Raw genomic sequence first — 23,272 nt, forward strand, 5'->3', positions numbered from 1 at the left:
TTAAATTTCCTTAATAAGTAGCTTGATAGCTCATTTTCTTTTAGCATTGAATGGTACTCTATCATATAGATGTTGGACAGCTTATTTATCTATTTGCCTCATGAAGAACATGTTGGTTGCTTCAAGTTTGGGGCAATTATGAAAGCAGCTATTATAAATATCCATAAGTAGGTTGGTGTGTGAGCACAAATTTTTTATTTACTTAGGTAATGCCAAGGAATATGACTGCTATCATATGGTTAAGAGTATGTTTCCTTTTGGCAGACATTTTAGTCTCCCAAAGTGGCATTGCTATCAAACTTGAGTATCACAGCCTGTGGCCCAATCAAGGCTTGGCTACTCATCCTCAATAAGCCATGCAAAAGAGCCCACTTAATAGTGGGAAGCAGAAAAAGTGATTTATTCCATGTATCCACATTGGGAAATAGGACAAAGAAATCAAGTGACTATTCTCCATACCTATCTTTGGAATCCTGAAGTAAGGTTAAAGTTCAGAAAGAGGTCTAGGGTTATGTATATCTAAGCAGACCTGGTCAAAGTGTGATCCTTCCTGCCACTGATCCATCATTGTCTGAGTGTCAGTCTCTGTCTATAAGGTAGTCTAACAAATTGTTAGAACTATATGAAATCTCTCTCTAGAAGACAAGCTTCCCCTCTGGATGGGGCTTCTTCTTTCCCTCAGTGTGAGAGTCTGGGGAAATTCCCATTTCTTTGGAGTCCATTGCTTTAATACTTCAAAGTCAGATTGATAGACACAGTATTTCTTTAGAATATTTTCATAATGCCATGGTAATCACAGCTATATACAATGTTTAACTTTAAAAGTTACTATTTAAATGACAGCCACACACAATATCACCCCAGAGGAGTGGTTCCCAATCTGTGATGTGTGACCCCTTTGGGGTTTGAATTACTCTTTCATAGGAGTCAACAAGATCAATATAAAAAGTAACAGCTCATGATAATGAAGATGTAGAGCAAGGGGAACTCCATTGCTGATGGGAGTATAAACTAGTACAGCCACTATGGAATTCAATATGACCATTCCTTAGAAAACAGAATTGATGTTCTTTAAGACATAGCTACATTACTCTTTGGCATATACCCAAAGAACACTCCATACTATCACAAGGACAGTTGGTCAGCCATGTTCATTGCAATTTTATTCATAATAGCCAGAAGCTGGAAACAACCTAGATGTCCCTCAACCAAAAAATGGATAAAGAAAACATGATACATTTACACAATGGAGTATATTACTCAGCTGTTAAAAAAATAATGTCACAAAATTTTCAGGCAAATGGATGGAAGTAGAAAATATCCTGAGTGAGGTTACCCAGACCCAGAAAGACAAACATGGTATGTACTCACTCATAAGTGGATATTGGCTGTTAAGATCACTGATAATCATGCCATAATTCACAGATCCAGAAAGGCTAAGTTAACAAGGAGGCCTCCAAGATAGATGCATGGATCTTCCTGGGAAAGGGAAATAGAATAGATTTTGTGGGTGGATGGGGAGGAGACAAGAGGGATCAGGTGTGGAGGTAGAAGAGGATGATGGGAGAGAGTACTGGGAGATATTGGCATGGAAAGGCATTTGGGGGGTGATGTGGAAACCTAGTCCAGTAGAAACTCTCAGTGTTCTATGAGGATGACCTAGAGAGGACTCCTAGTTACAGAGGATTCGGAGCTTGAACCAGCCGTCCTCTGAACCAGGCAAGGCTTCCAGAGGTGAGACTGGGACACCAACCCAGTTACAAACCTTTGGGCAATAATTTATCCTGCCTTCAAGATGTGCTAGGGTAACAGAGATACAGAACATGTAGGAGTGGCCAACCACAGCCAAACATTAAGAGGAGAGAGTGCTCATATTGGAGATCACCATAGGGTTCCACCCCTTGGAGATCCAGGAATCCTGTGGGAAAGGGAGACAACAGAGAACTGAAGACACCAGGATAACATGGCCCACAGAATCAACTAAGCACGACTCATAGGGACTCATAGATACTGAAACCACAATCACAGAGCCTGCATGGATCTGTGCTAGGTCTTCTGCATATATGATATAAGGTTGTTATATTGGTGTTTTTGTAGAACCCCAAACAGTGGGAGTAGGAATGTCTCTGACTCTTTTGTATGCTCTTCCGACCAATTCCTCCCTACTGCATTGCCTCTCCTAGCCTTGATATGAGGGTTTGTACCAAGTCTTCTTATATCTTGTTATAACATGTTTGGTGGATATTCCTAGGAGGTCTGCTCTTTTGTAAAGGGAGGAGAAGTGGATATTGGGGAGAGGGAAAATTGGGAATATGGGTGGAACAGGGGGAAGGGAAACAGCTGTCAGGGTGTATTGAAAAAAATGTTAAATAATAATAAAAAAATTTTAAAGAGCATCAGAAACAGAAATGTACATTATAATTCATAACAGTAACAAAATTATGATTATGAAGTAGCAATGAAAGTAATCTTATGGTTGGAGGTCAATGCAACATGAGCAGCATTAGAAAGGTTGAGAACCACTGGACTAAAAAATGTCTTTGGATATAGTATGCTGAAACTGATATCTCCTTCGTCAAAAGTCTCCATGCTATAAAGTCTTCAACATCAAGAATTTTTCTTATGCTCATTGTATTCCATATACTCAAAATAGTGTTTGGACATAATCTGTTATCATTAAATGTTTGTTAAATGAATGTATTAACCCAAGGTAATACATCTCCCTTGTAGTTTGATAGTTTAGTTGAACACATGAAGTAAATACTGATGCATGAAAAAGGTATTTGTAAATAATAAATTTCACTCAAAGACCTTGCCCTACAAAAGTGTAAAGGAAGGAAGGAAGGAGGGGAGAAAGATCCAAGCAAGATGGAATCTTTGCTTTTACTCTGGGGCACATGCTCATGGTGTGGAATAGAGGACAGAATCCTCTGCACCATTTAAATAGTTCTGACTTTATTTGCTATGCACGTACAGTTGAATTTGCATAAATTAGATGCACATAAGCTGAGCCTCCACTATAATTGCAAAAACCACTGCACTGGAAATAAGCCTTCATTGAAATCACATTAGAAACCAAAAAGATTAAATTAGATTTAGAAACATATTTAGCCCTATCAAGAGGTAGATTACAGAAAGTTTATAAAACAACACAGACATACATAACCAGCTACATAAGGCCTGGCCAGGGAATGAAAGCAACACATCATATCAACGAGGAGAACAATGATGGACTGGGAGTCACTTGAACACCCAAGCTCTTGTTCCAAGAACTTCGGTAGCTGAGAAAACAGATGGCACAACCATTCCACTGGCTTCAGGTACCTAAACTACAGAAAGGGCATAGTTGTCCAAATCCAGGTAACACACATGCTAATCCCAGATCCCTAATTCTCAGTTCTCCAACAAAACCATAGTAGAAGTTTTCTGTACCTCAGTATGGAGGATGGTGAATTTTATCTCACTGGTGTTACCACCTCAGGTTTGCTGGCCAGAAGCCATCTACAAATATCATGCTTCCTCATCTTAATGCCAACTAATTGACATTCTAATATTTATTAAGGATCCTCAAGTCCTATGAATTACATAAATGTGCTGGCTATTCTTTTCTCTTCACTCTTCTTCCCAGGCAAATGTGAAGCTAAATTAGTCACTTATCATAAAGTTTTCTGAAAATACAGGAGTCATAAGAAATGCTTGATAATTGTTCTTAGCCATCTGGAGCCAAGTGATGCTCATGAACTCACATGAACCATTTGATAAAATCAAAAAAATGTCTGTCTTAATTTTACATCTCACTCACTGAAAGTTCCAAGCTGGAAAAATTTGTCAGAGGAAAAAACAGTTCACAGCAAGGAAAACAAATAATCAAGTCCCTCAACTCATTCACATTCCATAGGAACACTTACCAAACCACCACCTGCAGCCAACTTTAACTGACCAGCCCAACACCTCCCAAACACACACACTCTCTCTCTCACACACAACATGCATTAGGGTAACAGTAAATGGTTTTTTCATGTCCTTTTTAAAGATTTTTAGTTTTTAATTTTTTTCCCTTCCTTCCCTTAGTTCTTCCAGGGCAACCTCCTTCTTGCTCCCTCTTGAAATTATGGCCTTTTCTTTTTTAGTTTATAACATATATATATATATATATATATATATATATATATATATATATAATTTATCTATAGTAAATAGTTACAGTTTATAATGTATAAATTTATATATGTTTATGTAGTTTACATATAGTTGTTTTATACATATATACATACATAGATACATATATGGCTAAATATATAATTTCAACCCAGTTTATCTAGTGTTACTTGTATCTATAAAAGTTCAGGACTGACCGCTGGTATTAGATAACCAGTTAGGGGTTTTATGTCTGGGAAGACAATTTCTCCCACTCTCAGATTCATCAGTTAGTTGCCTATTCTTCTTTGTCTATGAGTGGAGACCTACAAGATTCCCCTTTCTGTGTTATTATGTCTATTGGTAATGCCCTTCTTCAGGTTTTGCTTGGGCAGATTCATATCTTGGTGATAACCAACAGCTGTGTAATTATCTAGGGCTAGTGAGGTCACAGATCTCAAAGGACCCTCGATTGGCATCCTACCAAATCAGCATAATATGTAACTAGATTCTAAAAATCTATTCTTCTTCCTGTACTTAAGTACAGCTCTCATCTCTCATCAAAGAATCTTCTCCTTGCAAGAGAAGGAAACTATTACAGAAAACCACAACCAGTAAAAATACAGAGAACAAGTGACTGTGGTGTGCCCAGTCCCAAAGGAAATGTCTACACCACTACTCCATATCTAAAGCTCAGGCAACATCAGGAAAGATGGGGAAGAAATATTTTAAGAACCAGGGAACTAGGAAAGTTGCTGTGGGATTATATCTCCTAGAAGAGTCAGGGAAGCATCTCCCATGATATCGCAGCAATATGGCTGCCTACTCAAGTCCTTTCAGATGGCTGAATCACTGACTCTTACAAGAAGATGAGCTCCAGAACTGCTGCTCTCCCAAAGCCCAGTCTTGGATACCAAAAGCAGATCCCCACTTACTTACCTGGGTTATTGTCATACTCTCCCAATGGTGATCCCAGCATACTGCCTACCTTACATCTGGAAATAGCCTATAAAAATAAACTGCCTCCACATTTATGTCCAAAACTGTGAAAGCCTCCCACTGCCTGTAGAATATAATACCAAATTATTAACATGCTTTAGACGACCCTCTGAGACCTGGTCCCTGATGACTCCACTGTTCTCATTTCCATTTCTGTCATTGAGATCCCCCAGTATCTGAATGGATTTAATATTTAGAGTTCATTTGAACTTAAAGATGAGCTATGCTCTCTCAGAAGAAATACAAAATCAGATTGGGGAATGTGGTGGCTTGAATGGAAATGGCCCCATAGGCTCATATATTTGAATACTTGGTCTACGATTAGTGGACTTGTTTAGAAAGGATTGGGAGGTAGGGCATTATTGGAAGAAGTATGTCACTGGTAATGGGCTTTGAGATTTCAAAAGCTCACACATTTCTAGTAAGCTCTCTCTCCATCTACCTCATGCTTATGGATCAAAGTATAAGCTTCCAGCTAATGCTCCAGCACAATGCCTGACTGGCTGCTGCCATGTTCCCCATCATGATGGTAATCGATTTACCCTCTGAAGCTGTAAGTCCTCCAATAAACTTTTTCTTTTCTAAGTTGGCTAGTTCTTGGTGTTTCATCACCACAATATAAAAGTAACCAAGACACGACATGGTGATTACCAAATGATTTAATCCTTCCGTTTTTTTCTCAATCATTAGCAGGTTGTGCATACTGGACCAGGAACATTCTAGAGTTACAGTTTTCCATTTTTCTTCTTTAATAGCATACATATAGTCAATTTGTAGCAGTATTTTCTAACTTTTTTTTCATCCAAATGTAGTTTTTTCAGTCATCCCTATCTACCTACACCTACAACCTCTGTAACTTATATAAGCTGGCAACTTGAATGTTAAATTCCCTTCTTAAGCAGAGTTGAAATCCACTGAGCCAGTCCCTGGAATAGTCAGAAGAACATTACTTATCTTTCAATGATTTTATGACAAGCTCCAGCTTCTGAAAATTACTGGATATTACTCTAAAAATAAAACATTATAGATAATTATCCCTTAGAATGGAACAAATCATTATATTAATTTGAAAAGTTATCTTGGCTATGGGGGAGAGAGTACTTACTTGAAAAAAAGTGCCTATGTACATGAAAAAGCTAATTTCTAAGAGGAAATATGAGAACAAAAAATTGGTTCTTACTTCCTGAAATTCATTTTGCTGATGCTAATAACCGATCCAGTGCTGTACAGTCCCACAATGGCTGCAGAGAGAATTCCAGAAGGCAAGCTCTAAGAAGGAGGGCTAGGCATTACAAGTGAGTAAAAAGTATCTTCTTCATTTTAGAAATTTTATTTGAGGATTCTTTGAAAACTCAGTACAAATAAGTTAAATGAGAATGATGGGCATCATAATTTCTGGAGAAAAAATATACCAAAGTCATATAAAGGTCAGTGAAAAGAAATAGCAGAAATCAGAAATATTAATTAAACCTAAGCTTTATGAATATGTATCAAGTTACTTGTCTCTATAACAAATAATCTAAGTTCTATTATAATCTTTACTTCACACATGAGGAAATCTAGCAACATATCCACTTTAGCAGGACTGAGATTGAAAGCAAGGCAAGGTGGATGATTCCAGAGTCCACACTCAGAGCCTGGCACTGTGCTGTACAGTTTGTCCTAAAGAAAGCCGGGCAGAGAAGGAATACATTTAGTATTCCTCTAGAAGGGAAGCGAAACTTACTTCCTGATAATTCAGGAGGTGAAATAAAATATTGTTCCCCTATGAATGTAGATAACTAAGTCCTATACATCTCGTGATTTGCCTTAGCGGAAGGAAGATCTTCTGGTCCCTAATTCAAGGTAGCTTTAGAAGCCCATTAAGTCTAAGTTGGCAAATGTACACAACTTCCTTTGAAACACTTGTCACTGTGATGGTAAGTCACATACTGGATAACTAATGATTTGGGAAAGAAAGGACCCTGTAGAATCACAGATTAAAGGCAACACACACCTGGCATGACAGTGAAGCAGCCTCCATAGGACCAAGGTTGGGACCAAGTGTTGGCTGGATAAAAGTACAAGAAGGAGAAAAGAGCAGGAGGTCTCCAGGTAGAAGACACTATATGTAGAAAGCAAGGGCAGGGGACTGCTGTCTCTTTAAAGAGCTTAAAGTAGACCTGCATGGAAGGCTGAGTTATGCATTTTGAGGATGGCACATTCTAATGAAACAATATATATTGGGATGAGGTACTACAGACTGCTCAGACTACTCTCAGACATTTCAACATCTTAAGATGATTTTCATAGTGAAAAGAAGACAAAGCTACTGGCTGGAATGGCTTTCCTCCCCATTTCCCCATTTCCCTGCTCTTTCCCACTGCACCAAACAAAATAGAAATGTGCCCTGGAACCGAATGAAAGAAGATGAAGTCACAAAAACAAGGAGTAAAATGAAAAAAGAAAGGATATGCACCTGAGGAGTCTTAGTTCACAAAAAGGCAAATTCCTACAGGGCAGTTCAGATACATAAGATCAAAGAATCCATGATGCTGTTGGCTCCAATCACCAAGAAGCATTTGTCCAATTTTGAGGACATGAAATTGAGCTAGCTGCTAAACCACTGGCCACTCGAAAGCAATCACACTGGGCACAATTACCCATTATCATTTGGGAATGCTATAAAATGGATTTTCTTGTTGCAAATTTCATCTTGCCAACATACTTCTGCGTAAACTCAAGATTAGTTTCTGTTATTTTTGATGAAAGCCAATAAAAAACACAAAGGTACCATTTATGATAACCCATTATCCAACAGACCCTTTAAGCATTATAAATTGTAATAGGAACCTGGAGGATCACACTGCTGTCCATTGACTGGACCTCCATGCAACCTTAATGCACTATGTAGCTATATAGTAAACTTGACCAACCTTCTTGTGTTTGTATCCATCTTTCTGGATCTATACCTCCCCAAAGTTTATGAAACAAGAGTAATACATTTGCTTAGGAAAGGCACTAAGATTTGGTACAAGTTTCACATGTAGATCTTAACTCTGTTTTAGATGGTATCAGTGCTCAGAGCATCCTAAAATGAAATTAAATAAGGCCTCCTATATGATTGTTTCAAATAAAATTAAATACATATTATGGCTGTGGATGTATCTCCATGGTAGAACACTTGCCACAGTTAAAGCTCAAGAAAGAAAAAACATCAAAATGATATCTATTCAACATAGTAATGGAAAAGTAAATAGCCAGCAAATTTCATTATTATATTATTATATATTATATTTAATGACCATGATCTATACCAGATACCATCTTATAAAATTTAAACTTGGTTATGACATCAATATTTTACAGAAATTCATAGTTATAAATCAAATAGATTATCTAAATTCCATAGCTATTAAGAGGCAAGAGGTCCCAATAAATAACAGTAGAGAAATAATTATTATTAAATCCTGTACATAGTTGCTTTCTAAAGTACTTAAATATCACTAGGCCATGCTATGGATTACAGTCATTTAGCTAAACATATAAAATTAGCATTATTAAAATTAAACACCAGTAATGCTTTAGAAGATGTTCTGATTTACTCTTGCTTTGTCATAATCATTTTTAACACTAACAATCTGAAAGGATTTTTTTTTAATTTTATAACTAATTGAATTTTAGATATCAGCCATGGATTCCCCTGTCCTCCCTCCTCCCGCTCCCCTCACTGTCCCCCCAATCCACTCCCCATTCCTACCTCCTCCAAGGCAAGGTCTCCCTTGGAGATTCAGCTCAGCCTGGTAAATTCAGTTAAGGCAAATCCAGTCCCCTCCTCCCTTCACCTAGGTTGAGCAAAGTATCTCAGCATAGGCCCTAGGTTCTAAAATGCCAGCTCATGCACTAAGGACAGGTCCCGGTCCTATGGCCTGGGAGCCTCCTAAACAGTTCAAGCTAATTGATTGTGTCACTTATCCAGAGGGCCTGATCCAGTTACACAGGGACTCCTCAGCTATTGGTTTATAGTTCGTGTGTTTCCATTAGTCTGGCTATTTGTACCTGTGCTTTTCAAATCATGGTCTCAATAACTCTTGCTCATATAATCCCTCCTCTCTCTCTGGTCAATTGGACTCCTGGAGCTCCATGTGGGGTTTGGCTATGGATCTCTGCATCTGCTTCCATCAGTCATTGGATGAGAGTTCTATCATGACAGTTAGGGTGTTCAGCCATCTGATCACCAGAGTAGGTCAGTTCAGGCTGTCTCTTGAAACATTGCCAGTAGTCTATTGTGGAGGTATCTTAGTGGATTTCTGGGGACCTCTCTAGCAGTCTGCTTCTTCCTATTTCTATGTTGTCTTCATTTATCATGGTAACTATTTCCTTGTTCTCCCTCTCTGTTCTTGATACAGTTGGGATCTCCTGCTCCCCTAAGCTCTCTTTCCCCTGACCCTTGCCCTTCATTACTCCCCCCCTCATGTCCAGTTTGCTCACATAGATCTCATCCATTTCTCTGTTGCTGGGCGATCTCCGTGTCTTTCTTAGGGTCCTCTTTACTAGGTAGCCTCCCTGGAGTTGTAAGTAGCTACTCTAGTCATCCTTTGCTTTACAGATAGTATCCACCTATGAGTGAGTACATACCATGTTTGTCTTTCTGAGTCTGGATTACCTCATTCAGGATGATTTTTTTCTAGATTTGATCTCATGATGTCATTGTTACTCAGCAGAGAAAAACAAGATTTGTTTTTTTAATTGCAATAGAAATTCTCCTAAATGACCTGTGATATATCAACTCACTACAAGGTCATTTCTATCCCAAGATGGTAAGGGGATGATCACAGTAGAACCACAGGAAAAAGCCACACAACAGAGGTGGTAGAAATATATCTACAAAAGAGGAGGAAATAAAATATTGTCCTCACTTGTATAAAAGGCATATTCAGAAACAGGGGCAAGGATGAGAATGGTAGGGACACAAAGACATGCCAGGTGACTTGAAGGGCACATGGAAGGGCAGGTAGAGTCACAGATGACATTTAACTTCAATGAAAAGAAAGTGGAAATGATACAAATTTAAGTAAACAGGACCAAATGTGGATCACTAATAGGACCTCATTTAAAATAGGATGATAAGATTATGTACACAGGTTACTACTGCACTAGAAAAGATCCATAAGGGAGCTCATTCTTGACAAGCCATATTATACACATAATTATTTTTAAACCAAACCATGGGTGAGCTGCTAGGGGAACGTATGTGTCATTTATAATTTATACTAAGTGTGCTGTTATGTCCATGGTTTTGACCAAAACCATATCTAGAACCACTGACCATTAGGATCATCCCAAAGTCAATGACGGGCTAGTCAAGGAGCTACCTCCCATGTCTTAAGATGGGGACTATTAGAAGCTAGTCACAATCAAAAGATTTACTTGATTTTAAATACTGATAATAGATATCAGAAGTCATGGATACTAATGTGGACAGTAGAAAAATGAAGCTGGGCCAAAAGAAATGTAGAGAGAGGATTTATCACATTTGAGCAAATGTTTAATTAGACCCTGGCCTGTTGACAAGGTCTTAACATGGATAGCTGAGACCAAAGGAAAGAACTACATTCCATCATGAGAGAGTATGAGCAATAGAATACATGTTTCCAAAGAATTGCTCACAATTCTCTCCAGGGTAAAGAAGATAAGTCTTGCTCCCTTAAGATATTAGATATACTAAAATGCCAAATCACTAGTGAGACAGAAAATTAAAGATACATGCCTATCTCACATTTTCATATACTTAACATGACGAAAAGAGGAATTAATGCTCTGGACAGTTCAGTAGACAAGAAAGGGAAGCCATCTCCCAAAGAGATTCAAATAATTCACACACCAATTTTAATATGCTCCAAAAACCCTACTTTTATCAGTGAGCCTCAGAGTGGTGAGCAGTTAAATATAGATCATTAGTCACTGCATGTTTAATTACATATCAGTATTGCTTGAAGATTAAAAGATGTCTGTCATTCAATTATCCCCACATAGATAGCCCCATTTTTTGCCCATTCAGGTAGGAACAATGTATTTGCAAAATAGATTGTTCTAGTTTAAGATCTGTTTGACAGTATCCTGGGGAGCTGATTTCAAAGGAAAGAAAAGAAATACTCCTGCTCACAAGTTTCCTATCTGAAGAAGAACACAAACTCATGTTTTATTCCCTTTTACATTCCAGTGAATAGTATAATCCAGCAAACCCCTCTCAGCCTCTTCTCTCCACTTACACTGTAACAAAATGATGTCAGTCTTCACATAGCTGGTCTTGCAAATTTGAGGCATCCAATATGGCTAAGTGTTCCACATGAATGGCCTCAACTCCAGTCTCTACACATAAGCAAATAATCTGCAGTTTTGGATAGATGTACACAGTTACAAATAGCATTCCCTTCTTTTGCAAGGGGAGTTCATTCCTCAGAAGGGAGGCAAACAGGACCATGTTTAAGTCCTTAGTTGAAGACTGAAGGATCAGAAGAATGATTTAAAACATGTAAGTGGTGCTTGGGATAATTTACTAACTACATAGGCATACATACACATACACACACAAACACACACACACACACACACACACACACACATACACACACACACACACACACACACACACACAGAGAGAGAGAGAGAGAGAGAGAGAGAGAGAGAGAGAGAGAGAGAGAGATTTTTCTTCATGTTTTTGCAATCAACCTGACCATGGAAAAAATAACACAACAATTTTACATCTCTTTCATCTGTGTCATTGTGAACTAAGCTCATTTGGTGCAGAAAACCTACAGTTTAATTGCTTGATTTAAACTTGGCTGCTAGAATGCACACTGAAACATTACTCGTTTAATTATGCTAATTTATATCTGAAAAACTAAATCTACAAAGGCAATAACATTAATTATTTACTTGCCCATTAAAGTTGAATATATATTACCAAGCTAATTGGCTGCATAAGTCTGCCAAAAAATTAAAAGCAAGTGGCTCACTGATTTACATGGGGAGGGCACATGTCTCAGAAGTTGGCTTCTTCTTAACTGGATCACAGGTAAACATGGGTCAAGTGCTTGCCTTATCTATTTAATTGTCCACATATCTTCTTCCTTTCTGTTTGGATCAAAACACATTTTTAAAGAGAAAAAGAGAGAAAAGTCACAACTAACACTTAACATCATGTTTTTTCTTATGTCATGTTCTAAATATGATATCTCATTTAATTCAAGATGTGAACAAAATACAGAGTAGCCTCATCTCCTTCCCAAAGGTGATAAAATCAGTGTTTAGAGAGGTTAAAATTTTCACAAAGTAATGTCAACACAAGAGACACTGCTTTCACCTCAATGGGATAAGAAATTATCCTAGAGTCAAATATGAGTCATCAAAAAAAATAATGAGTGACTATTGCACAGGAACATAAATGTAGTGTATTCCACATTCCATGCTCCAACATGGTAACTTCATGAAGCTTTCATAGTGACAGAAAAAAAAAAATGAAAGCCAGAAATCAAGACACTTCTCACTTCACTTGGTGGGTATACCAGATAGATGAGTTACAGAAAAGCAGCAAAGGGATTTGGTGTGATAGTGGGTGCCTTTAATCCCAGCATTCAGGAGACAGAGGCAGGAGTATCTCTGTGAGTTTGAAGCAAGCTGTGTCTATAAAGCAAGTTTCAGCTAGGAAAGGCTACATGGGAAGACTGTGTTTCAGAAAATAAACAAAGTAAAATAATAAAGGAAAAAGGTGATACCTCTGTTAGAGGCCTTGGGGACCATCTCAGACAGACTTTATTAGCTTTGGAGCTGGTGGACACTCAAGGCCTGTTCACACATTCCAAAGGATTAGTCTATTAATCAGATGGACTTAGGTCAAACACATACGAAATGGATTGCTATTAAAGGGATTTAAAATGACCCAAGACGATTTCGCCCTGGATTTGGCATCCCAACCTCTCACATCTTGGAATGTGGCTTCTTCACATGTAGCTTCTTTGCAGAGACTTTTCCTCACAGCAGTTTTTAAAACATGTTCTGAGAAGGAAGAGCTTCCCACCTCTAACATACTGTTTTAATATGTGCTCCTTACAATAGACGGGTCACTCATGTTCATTCTCCAAAAAGACTTGCTTACATACCAGTATCAAATTAATGAAAGTTCTATTCCTAACCCGATTTAGATATTGGCATAAAATATAACTACAGAATATGGCCAAAAATAGAAATAATGATGAGAATGTACCCCGAGAGTACATCCATGTACATGTACCCCATTATGAGCATGTACCCCAGACATGCATCCAGAATACCAAAAGAGAGTTTCAGCTAATACATGAAGCTCTTCTCTGAAATAATTTAATGCTGGCCAGCTATCTCTTGCCTTGTTACTGAACAAATGAGCTCAGAAATTAAAGATTATAATGCCTATGTGACTATACTCTTGGTCTTATTCTGAAGGTCAAATGTAAAGGGAGTAAGAAGGGGCTATGAAAATTTTAAAACATTAACTAAATGTAAGATAATTCAATAGGAATTAGTCTCTGGTATGTGAACAATCCCCATAGGATTTACGACAACTTAATATGGAAACAACAGTTTAGCTACATTTTCATGTAATCTTAAAGGTTACAAAGTTTTTTGCAATGTAAGTAATTTTAGTCATTATACGGTCCAAAGGAAAAAATAACATAGAACCTTCACAAAGCCAATTAGTAATGTCTTTAATTAATACTCAACAAAATGTTCTGAAAGTAGAATGCCTTCCAAAGATCTTGGGTCACTGTACTCATTAATATTTCAAGCAGGTTTATTTTTACACAGAGAAAAAGTCAAAATATTAAGCATGTGCATTTATGCATGCACACTTTAAATAATACAGCTAAATTGCTAATGGTTATGGAGCACTTAGGACCATATTAATATGTAATGAAAAGCAGATTTGTGCATTTTCTAAGATTTAAATTATAATTCAAATGTTTACAAGTCTACTGGGAAATGAAATACTATTCCACCTTAGCTGATCTCCAGAAATGTTAACAAATGTGAACACAATTTTGTAAGTTTCTTTTGGTAGTTCTAAGTCTAGTATCATAATAAATTATCTTTTCAGATTACCTCAGAATATTTTGTGTATCAATCTCTGGGGTAGGGGCTGAAACTAACAAGTTAGGCTTATGTTACCCTTTCACCCTCTTGTTTTTAACACTTAAGTAGCACTAAGCTACATTAGCTAAGTTAGGCAGTGTACACTGAAAATGAATGTTTGCTTTTCTATACCTTAGCATAATTTAATGTAATTGTTTGGTTTTTTCATTGTGTGTTAAACTGAGAACAATTAGAAACATGGATCACTGCATTCAGCATTTAAGAACCAAAAGGATTTCCATATGACAAGATCTCATGGGGAAAATATCAGAATAATACATGGCCAGCACCATGGAATGATGATATAATTCAGCATTCAGAATTGACATGACATCCTATGGACCAAGTATTTCTTTTCATTAATTCACACAGGACTTTAAAAGGGCTTAGATGTGACTTTTTATACAAACTGAATCAATATTCTGACATCATGAGTATCAGAATCTGAAACAGTGATTAAACATTGAGATTCAGATAGAAGTAGGTACCATTTTTTTTAACCAGACTAGACAAGCCTATCAATGAGTATTCTGTATAGATTAGGAATTGCAGAAAACTCATAACTAGTAATAGTAAAGGCAGCAGCTGTGACTTTGGTGTGAATTATTACAACATATTTTACTTAGATATATTGAAGCATTGTTGAGAAAAGCAGCTTTTAATCGAATGTAGTTTGTGTCTCCTGCAGTATGATGTTTTTAGAAGGGAAATGAAATAGAAAAAGCAAGGAAATATTTCCCATTGTAGGCTCATGTTGATATCCTGGAGGAAATGTTATTTAAAAGTTAGTATAAAATTCTATATAAACTAAATTTGCTTTATGGGAGACACAGATGTTTTATCTTTTTAGTAAATGAAGCATCAGCATTGTGGAAAATCTACAGTGAATGTCTGTGTGCTGATCAAATAGACATCAACATCCACATTAGTCTTCATGGGACTCCTGAAGGATTTCTCAGAAGTCTGGTTCCATATCTATTAGCAGAATATGGAACCAATGAGCATCTTACAATATCCATAAGTTCTTTGCTGGAGAAAGATTAAGTGGATAATAATAATGACCTCAATATATAGAATCAGAAACTTTGAAAAGAGGTCTTCAGAAACACTGGCTGGGGTCTGGCAGTCAACTAAAGCATATTATTTCTAACATATAACCCTCTCCCTCATGCGAAAGGACAACAGAGAAGTCTTTGTTTTCATCTAGAAAACAAATTGGTCAATGGATGGAGTTATAATGGTTTATTGAACAGAAATGAGTCGAACATGAAAGTTGTGTTGAATGTTCTGATGTATTAACAACAGCCCAAGTTTCTTCTGATTTGTACAGATAAGACAACCATCTGAACATGTACCCAATGAGGTTCATTAAAATTTCAGTCATAGGCCTGGCAGTGGTGGTACATGCCTTTAATCCCAGCACTTGGGAGGCAGAGGCAGGAGGATCTCTATGAGTTCAAGGTCAGGCTGGTCTACAGCGTGAGTTCCTGGACAGGCTCCAAAGCTACACAGAGAAACCCTGTCTCAACCCCACCCCCACCCCGCACACACACAAAAAAAATTCCAGTCACAGAAATGAAAATCAGAAACTTTACTGATTCTGTAACACTGTCAAAGTATAAAAATTAATTTCCATCAAGAGATTAAATTCTCTTGCTTGAGTGGTATCCCAGTTAGAGTTACTACTGTTGTGATGAAATACCATGATGGAAGCACCTTGCGGAGCAAAAGGTTTATTTGGCTTACACTTCCACATCACTGTTCCTCAGAACTCAAACAGGGCAGAAATCTGGAAGCAGGAGCTGATGGTTGGTGCAGAGGCCACCCTGTGCTCCTTACTGGCTTGCTCCCCATGGCTTTCTTATCCACTCACAATGGCCTGGGCCCTCCCACAGCAATCACTATTTAAGAAAATGTTCTACAGGCTTGCCTGCAGCCTGATCTTATGAGGCTTTTGCTCTTCTCTTCTCCACTTTAGCTTGCGTCAAGTTGACAGAAAACTAGCCAGTACAGGTACACAGCTAACATTGCAGGTGGGCCAGTTCAAGCACCTGGTCAAAGGCCCACCTCTGAGGAAATTGGGCTCACTTTATGCTATGCTAAAGAAATAGGCAGAATGATTTGTCTTTTAATGAGATATCATACTTGTCTTTCCCAGAATGCCCACGCCTAACCCAGTACCTTACCGGACTACAGCTGTACAGCTTTGTAACTATGTTTGCTTTTCTGAATAACACAGAAAAACATAACTTTCTTCTTTCTTCTTTGTATCCATTGTATGAACATGCTTTTTTTTTTTTAACACTTTGTGTTTCCCTGATATCTAGTATGCTTTTAATTCATACTCTAAAGATACTCTCCCTACCATGCCACTGCTTGCCCACCATGTATCTGGCCCGTGGCAGCTTAAATTGCATAGCTGTTCTTCTTTTCTTCTTCCTTCTTCTCCAAGCAGCCACTGAGATTTACATCCTGCCTGCCCTAGTTCTTGTTTTGTTTGTTTTTCTTCTAAGAAAATTTCCCTTTGGAGTGAACTCTTAAATACTTTGTTAACAAAGCTAAGGACCTCAGGAGGAGACTGATTTCCCCTTATCATCTGACAACCATGAAGGGGCAGTAACATTCCTCTAATGATAATTACTTCACAGATATTTGTTGACTAGACACTAGGGCCATTGGACAGCTGACAAATGATAGGCTCGAAGTACAATGAAGGAACAGAAGTTCTGCCAGGCAGAAAATGTCATTGCCTGTTACTACGGGTGTCACAGGTGGCAACTCACCCAGAGGTTCAAAGACCCAGCAAGATACAGGCAAACAAATACAGATGCTGCAACTTCAAAGGTCTAGGAATTATGGTTTAACTCTGGAATTGTCTTCAGGTCTCTCTTTTTTAATCCATTACGTTTTCTCACTATTCTTCTTTTCTTTTTCATTTTTTCCTAAGAATTTTTTTCTTTATTAAAATTTTTTATTCATTTTATATACCAACCAAAGATTCCCCTCTCATCCCTCCTTCCATTGCCCCCGTGCATGTCCCCCCAATCCAACCCATATCCCCTCTTCTGAAAAGGCAAAACCTCCCACAGGGAGTCAGAAAAGTCTGGTACATTCAGTTGAGGCAGGTCCAAGGCCCTCCCCAGTGCATCAAGGCTGTACAAGGTGTCCCACTATAGGTAAGAGGCTCCAAAAAGCCTGCTCATGCACCAGGGATAGATCCTGATCCCACTACCAGGGGCCCCTTAAACAGACCAACCTTCTGGGCGATGGTGGCGAACGCCTTTAATCCCAGCACTAGGGGCAGAGCCAGGCAGATTTTTGTGAGTTTGAGGCCAGCCTGGTCTCCAAAGTGAGTTCCAGGAAAGGTGCAAACCTACACAGAGAAACCCTGTCTTGAAAAACCAAAAAAAAAAACCAAAAAACAAAAAACAAAAAACAACCCAGACCAACCTACTCAACTGTCTCATTTATGCAGAGGGCCTAGTCCAGTCCCATGAAGGCTCCACAGCTATTGGTCTAAAGTTCTTGAGTTACCACTAGCTTGGTTCAGTTGTCTCTGTAGATTTCTTCATCATGATCTTAATGCCCTTAGCTTGTAGAGTCCCTCTTCCCTCTCTTTGACTGGACTTCTGGAGCTCAGCCTAGATTTTCTTTTTCATTTTTTCCCTCAATTTTTTTATGTTCACTGGTGTTTTGCCACAGAACTGGAGTTATGGACAGTTGTGAGCTGCCATGTGGGTACTGGGAATTGAACCCAGGTCCTTTCAAAGAGCATTCAGTACTGTTAACCATTGAGCCATCTCTCCAGTCCCCTGGATTTTCTTAATGATTCATACTGGTTAGCAGAACAAACTCCATCATTTGAAATTCTGTTCCTCATGTGATCATCTGTGTTTGACAATATTATGCTTCTCTCTTGTTGATATCTTGAAACATAAAAATACTTTTTGGTGATCCAGGTTCTTTGGTTTGAAGCTTCAGAACTATATAATGTCAAAATGGAAAGGAACCAAGTGGTATAACATTTCTCCTGTCAGCCAGACCATATATAAGGTGTTAACAAGAGGATGAGCTAGCCTGTTTGCTTCAAAGATGCTTTATCTCCACATTTTAGCAAAGCCTGGGGAAGAGCAGAGAGGACCTAACATTTGTGTGTGGGTGTATCCATTGCTTTTCTTCAGTGCTCTTCCTGCCTACCTCTTTACTCTTCAGTTAGGTCCTTTAGAAACCACACCTTGTGAGTTAGAATTCCTCCAGAATGTTATTTTCACTTTAACAATACCCATTGCCAGAGAGCACGCTAAATGCTTTGTATTATTTCAAATCCTTATAACAACTCTTTATTTTTCTTTTTATTAAGAGGTTTTCTATTCATTTTACATATCAACCATGGATTCCCCTGTCCTCCCTCCTCCCACCCCCAGCATCCCCCCAATCCACCCCCCATTCCCACCTCCTCCAAGGCAAGGACTCCCCTTGGGAGTCAGCAGAGCCTGGTACATTCAGTTGGGGCAGGTCCAATCCCCTCCTCCCTACACCAAGGCTGAGCAAAGTATATCAGCATAGGCACTAGGATCCAAAAAGCTTGCTCATGCACTAAGAACAGGTCTTGGCCTCACTGCCTTCGGGCCCCCTAAACAGTTCAAGCTGAACAACTGTCTCACTTATCCAGAGGGCTTGATCCAGTACCATGGGGGTTCCTCAGCTGTTGATTCACAGTTCATGTGTTTCCACTAGTTTGGCTAGTTGTCTCTGTACTTTTTCCAATCATGGTCTCAATATCTCTTGCTCATATGATCCCTCCTCTCTCTCGCTAATTGGATTCCTGGAGCTCTGCCTGGAGCTTCGCCATGGATCTCTGCATCTGCTTCTGTCAGTCACTGGATGAGGGTTCTATCATGACATTTAGGGTGTTCGGCTATCTAATCACCAGAGTAAATCGGCTCAGGTACCCTCTCAACCATTGCCAGTAGTCTATAGTGGAGCCATCTTTGTAGATTCCTGGGGACCTTTCTAGCACTCTGCTTCTTCCTATTCCCATGGTGTCTTCATTTATTGTGGTATCTCTTTCTTATTCTCCCACTCTCTTCTGATCCAACTAGGACCTCCCGCTCTCCTAAGCTCGCTTTTCCTCGACTCTTGCCCTCCATTACCCCACCTCACATCCAGTTTGCTCATGTAGATCTCATTCATCTCTCCATTGCTGGGAGATTCCTGTGTCTTTCCTAGGGTCCCCTTGACTAGCTAGCCTCCCTGGAGCTGTGAGTTGCAGCTCCCTTGCAGGTCTCTCTTTTTTTAGTCCATTATGTTTTCTCATTTTTCTTTTTTGTTTCATTTTTTATTAAGAATTTTTTTTTCATTCATTTTACACACCAATCAAAGATTCCCCTCTTCCCTCCTCCCAACCCACCCCCACTCCCACCTACAAGAAGGCAAGGCCTCTCAAGGGGAGGTACATTCAGCAGAGGCAAGCCCTTCCCCCTGCCTCAAGACTGCATGAGGTGTCAGTCCCATCATAGGTAGTGGGTCATACAAAGCCTGTTCATGCCCCAATGTCCTACCACCAGGGGGCCCCCCAAGCAGATCAAGCTATACAACTGTTTCACCATGCCAATGTGGGCTCCACAACCATTGATCCAACTTTCATAAGTTCCCTCTAGTTTGGTTTGGTTTTCCCTGCATGTTTCCTCATCATGAACCTGATGCACTTGCTCAAAATATCCCTCTTCTCTCTCTTTGACTGGACTCTTGGAGCTCTGTCCAATGATTGGCTGTGGATCTCTGCATCTGCTTCCATCAGTCATTGGAGAAAAGTTCTGTAATGATAGTTAGGTTATTCACTGGTCAGATCTCTGGGGCAAGCCAGTTCAGTTCAGGCATCCTCTCCATTATTACTAGTAGCCCAGGCTGTGGTCATCTTGGGATTCCTGACAACTTCCCTAGCATTGGGTTTCTCTCTATCCCCGTGATATCTCTCTCTATCATGGTATCTCTTTCATTGCATTCCCCCTCCTTCACTTTTCAGAAAGTATCTTGACTACAAGACTTCTCTGCAGTTTGAACTACAGTTTAGAAATTTCAATTCCTGATAGTAAGGACACCAATGTGATGAAGGACAAGTGAATGGTGGTGAACAAGAAATGGTCCAATTGGCAGTCTTTCACAGTTTACAGCCACACTACTTTGAATGCACTATGTCTTGTCAAATACAAAAAGCACACACATCTTTGCATAACTGAAGAAATTTTTCATGTTGAGACAAAGATACATTTCAATACTTTAGCTGTTGCATATTGAGAATGTATTATTTCCTTCCACCATATTCACAGCTCTCTCCTGTGGCTCCTACATTTTCCCCAGTGAACTCTGAGAATACTAGTGGTCAAAAATCTGAACTTTCATCTTGTGTGCCCATTCTTGATAGCTGAAGCTGACACATGGTGGAATCATAGGAAAATCTGACATGAAATGCTCAGCAGGCAAAATTGTCATCTCTGCTTCACTCTTGTGAACACAGATTTATAACGTGCTAATGTACCAAGGTCTTCAAGATGCTGCAACTGAATACCACAGACTATCTGGCTTTAGCAGCATAAGCTTTTCTTCTAGTTCTGGAGGCCAGAAGACCATGAACAGGAAGACAGCATGGCAGAGCCTCAGGAAGGGTTCTTCCTATTTTGGAGACAGAACAGCCTTAGAGAGTAGAGAAAAAGAATCTCTCTTTTTAGGAGAGCATTAATGTCATCACAAGGGACTTCACAAATACGTCTTAATTACCCCTGCCATAACACACCAACTCTTATCTGTAAAACTCATCATACCACAGCTTTAGTTGACATCATAAGTTTTTTAGGGATGAGAGACAATCAGTGCTTATAGAGCAATGGTTCTCAACCTTTCCAATGCTGTGACCATTTAGAACAGTTCCTCATGCTGTGATGACCCACAACCACAAAATTATTTTCATTGCTACTTCATAACTGTAATTTTGCTACTATTATTAATCATAATATAAATATTTGTATTTTTCAATGTGACCCTTGTGAAAAGGTCATTTGACCCCAATAGGGGTCACAAAGCACAGGTTGACAACTGCTGCTATAGAGATTTCTAAAATCAAAGAAGAGTATAACAGCCCTCACCTCATCTACTTACTAATGGTCATTGACCTTTGAATTAAACAAAAAAATCAAGTTTTTTTTTTTTAAATCTGACAATTGCCATAACAAAAGGGGACTCCTCTACTCCACCAGGTTGCTCCATTACTGTGTCTTGAAATATGATTCATAGTTTCCTGATATTTTAACTAGAAATTGGGAAACATCATTAAAGAAAAACACTCTTGCAGCAGGAAAAAGGAAAGGAGCTGAGTAGATAAACCAAGCCATAAAAACATTCACATTTACATACACACAGTGTTCTAAAGGTACCTGCTCATACACTGATGATATCTTCCGTCTCCTTGCTAATGATTACAGTTTTGATATTGCTAGGAGACAGTACTCTGATAAAGCATAAAAACAACATTAGTTCTCATGTTCTTTCTGCTTTCAGCTAATCTTAATCTTTGTTGGCTTCCTGAAGACATTAAGACACAATGAATGTTTTCTTTGGCTGGGAATTGATCAGTATGCTAAATTCTTCAATTACTTAGCACACTGCTGTAAACACTCTGCAAAAACACTTGCTTTCAATGTCTGCTTCTCATTTGTTTACTATTACTCTGTAGTTGTAGGGCAATGCCTCATTGGAAAAATGCTCTACTTCAGTATTGGACTGATAAAATAAGGCCCAAGTCAAGTCAAAACATACATATAACTTATTTTACCTATATGTGTATATAGTAATTATTTGTGGAAAAAAGTGATTCTTATATGGAAATATCTACCTTTGGGTAAATGTACAGTTAAAGCTCTGATTGCATGCACTAAGATAAACATAGGTGGATGGTCTTGTTATTTACTATCAAATAAGTAAATAGTACACAACTGAGTGACTGTAAATTATACATTTAATTTCTCATCAGTCAGTTAGGAATGTGGGCAAAGCTTAGTTGAGTCCTCTGCTATAGCATCTCTTGCAAGGTATAGTTTTGACATATCAAGCAGAGTTGGGGGTCACATATGGGGCTAAATTAGGATAGGATCCACTTTCAAGTTCAGGTGGATTTTGACAGGATCTAGTTTCTCACAGGGTGTTAGTTTCCTTAACCTGTATGTGCCTCTGCATATGGCAGGATACTTCATCATCTAGCAGGAAGAAGTGTGCTACCAAGGCCAGACATTATGGTCTTCTGTATTTTAACCACTATAGTGACATCTCACAAACCTAGACAATGTGCTGATGTTTAGAACCAGCCCATACTGAGGGGAAGATGTTACACACAATGTGATACCAGGATGTGGGAACTTTGGGAGATATCTTTGAGTCTTTATGCCATAGTGGACATATAAATATCATGGAACCCATTTTCTAATAGTCCTTTGGGAAAAGTGACTTATATACTTATAGAAAGGGAAATATAGCACAAAATATTCATTTATGTAGCCATACAGTGTTTGCTTTATATATTTAAGTAATTTCCTATGGAATGTTTTTTTTTTTCAAAACTCTGTAATCCTCATTAGCTTTTCAATTGCAGGCTAAGAAAATGATGATTGGTTACAACTTCAGGTAACTGGGTTAATATTATTTTAACTCACTTAGTATACACATGAAGTACATAGTATGGATCCCAACAGCATTGAAAAAAAAGAAACTTCTAAATTTAGTCTCTTAGACAGTTCCACAAGATCCATACAAATAAGCCCCAAAAGACAGAGGCTGGGCAACTCCACAATGGTAGCATAAATGTTGTAAAAATCTTAGAAAAAATAAAGAGAAATTGGCTTACTTCTCTTGGAAAAATTTCAATGTACTGAGCTGTGTCTCTTCAAAATGCATGTGTTGAATTACTGTCTCCCCATGTGGTAGTAACTAGGGATGAAAC

The 23,272-nt window shown here is 38.6% G+C and overlaps 1 protein-coding gene across 4 annotated transcripts in view; it reads right to left on the reverse strand.

The window, feature by feature from the left end:
* Nucleotides 1–23,272, reverse strand: part of Sgcd (sarcoglycan delta) — a 952,204-nt gene that overhangs the window by 571,854 nt on the left and 357,078 nt on the right. The window contains exon 1 of one of the 4 annotated variants that reach the window (XM_036196809.1): nt 1,372–1,416. The exons of the other annotated variants lie outside the window; for them this stretch is intronic. The gene's annotated coding sequence lies outside the window, so the exon portion shown is untranslated. Of the gene's footprint in view, nt 1–1,371; nt 1,417–23,272 lie in introns of those variants that run through there. 4 annotated transcript variants of the gene reach the window in all.

Source organism: Onychomys torridus, chromosome 8 (assembly GCF_903995425.1).
Source record: "Onychomys torridus chromosome 8, mOncTor1.1, whole genome shotgun sequence".
In the NCBI taxonomy this organism is placed as follows: domain Eukaryota; kingdom Metazoa; phylum Chordata; class Mammalia; order Rodentia; family Cricetidae; genus Onychomys; species Onychomys torridus.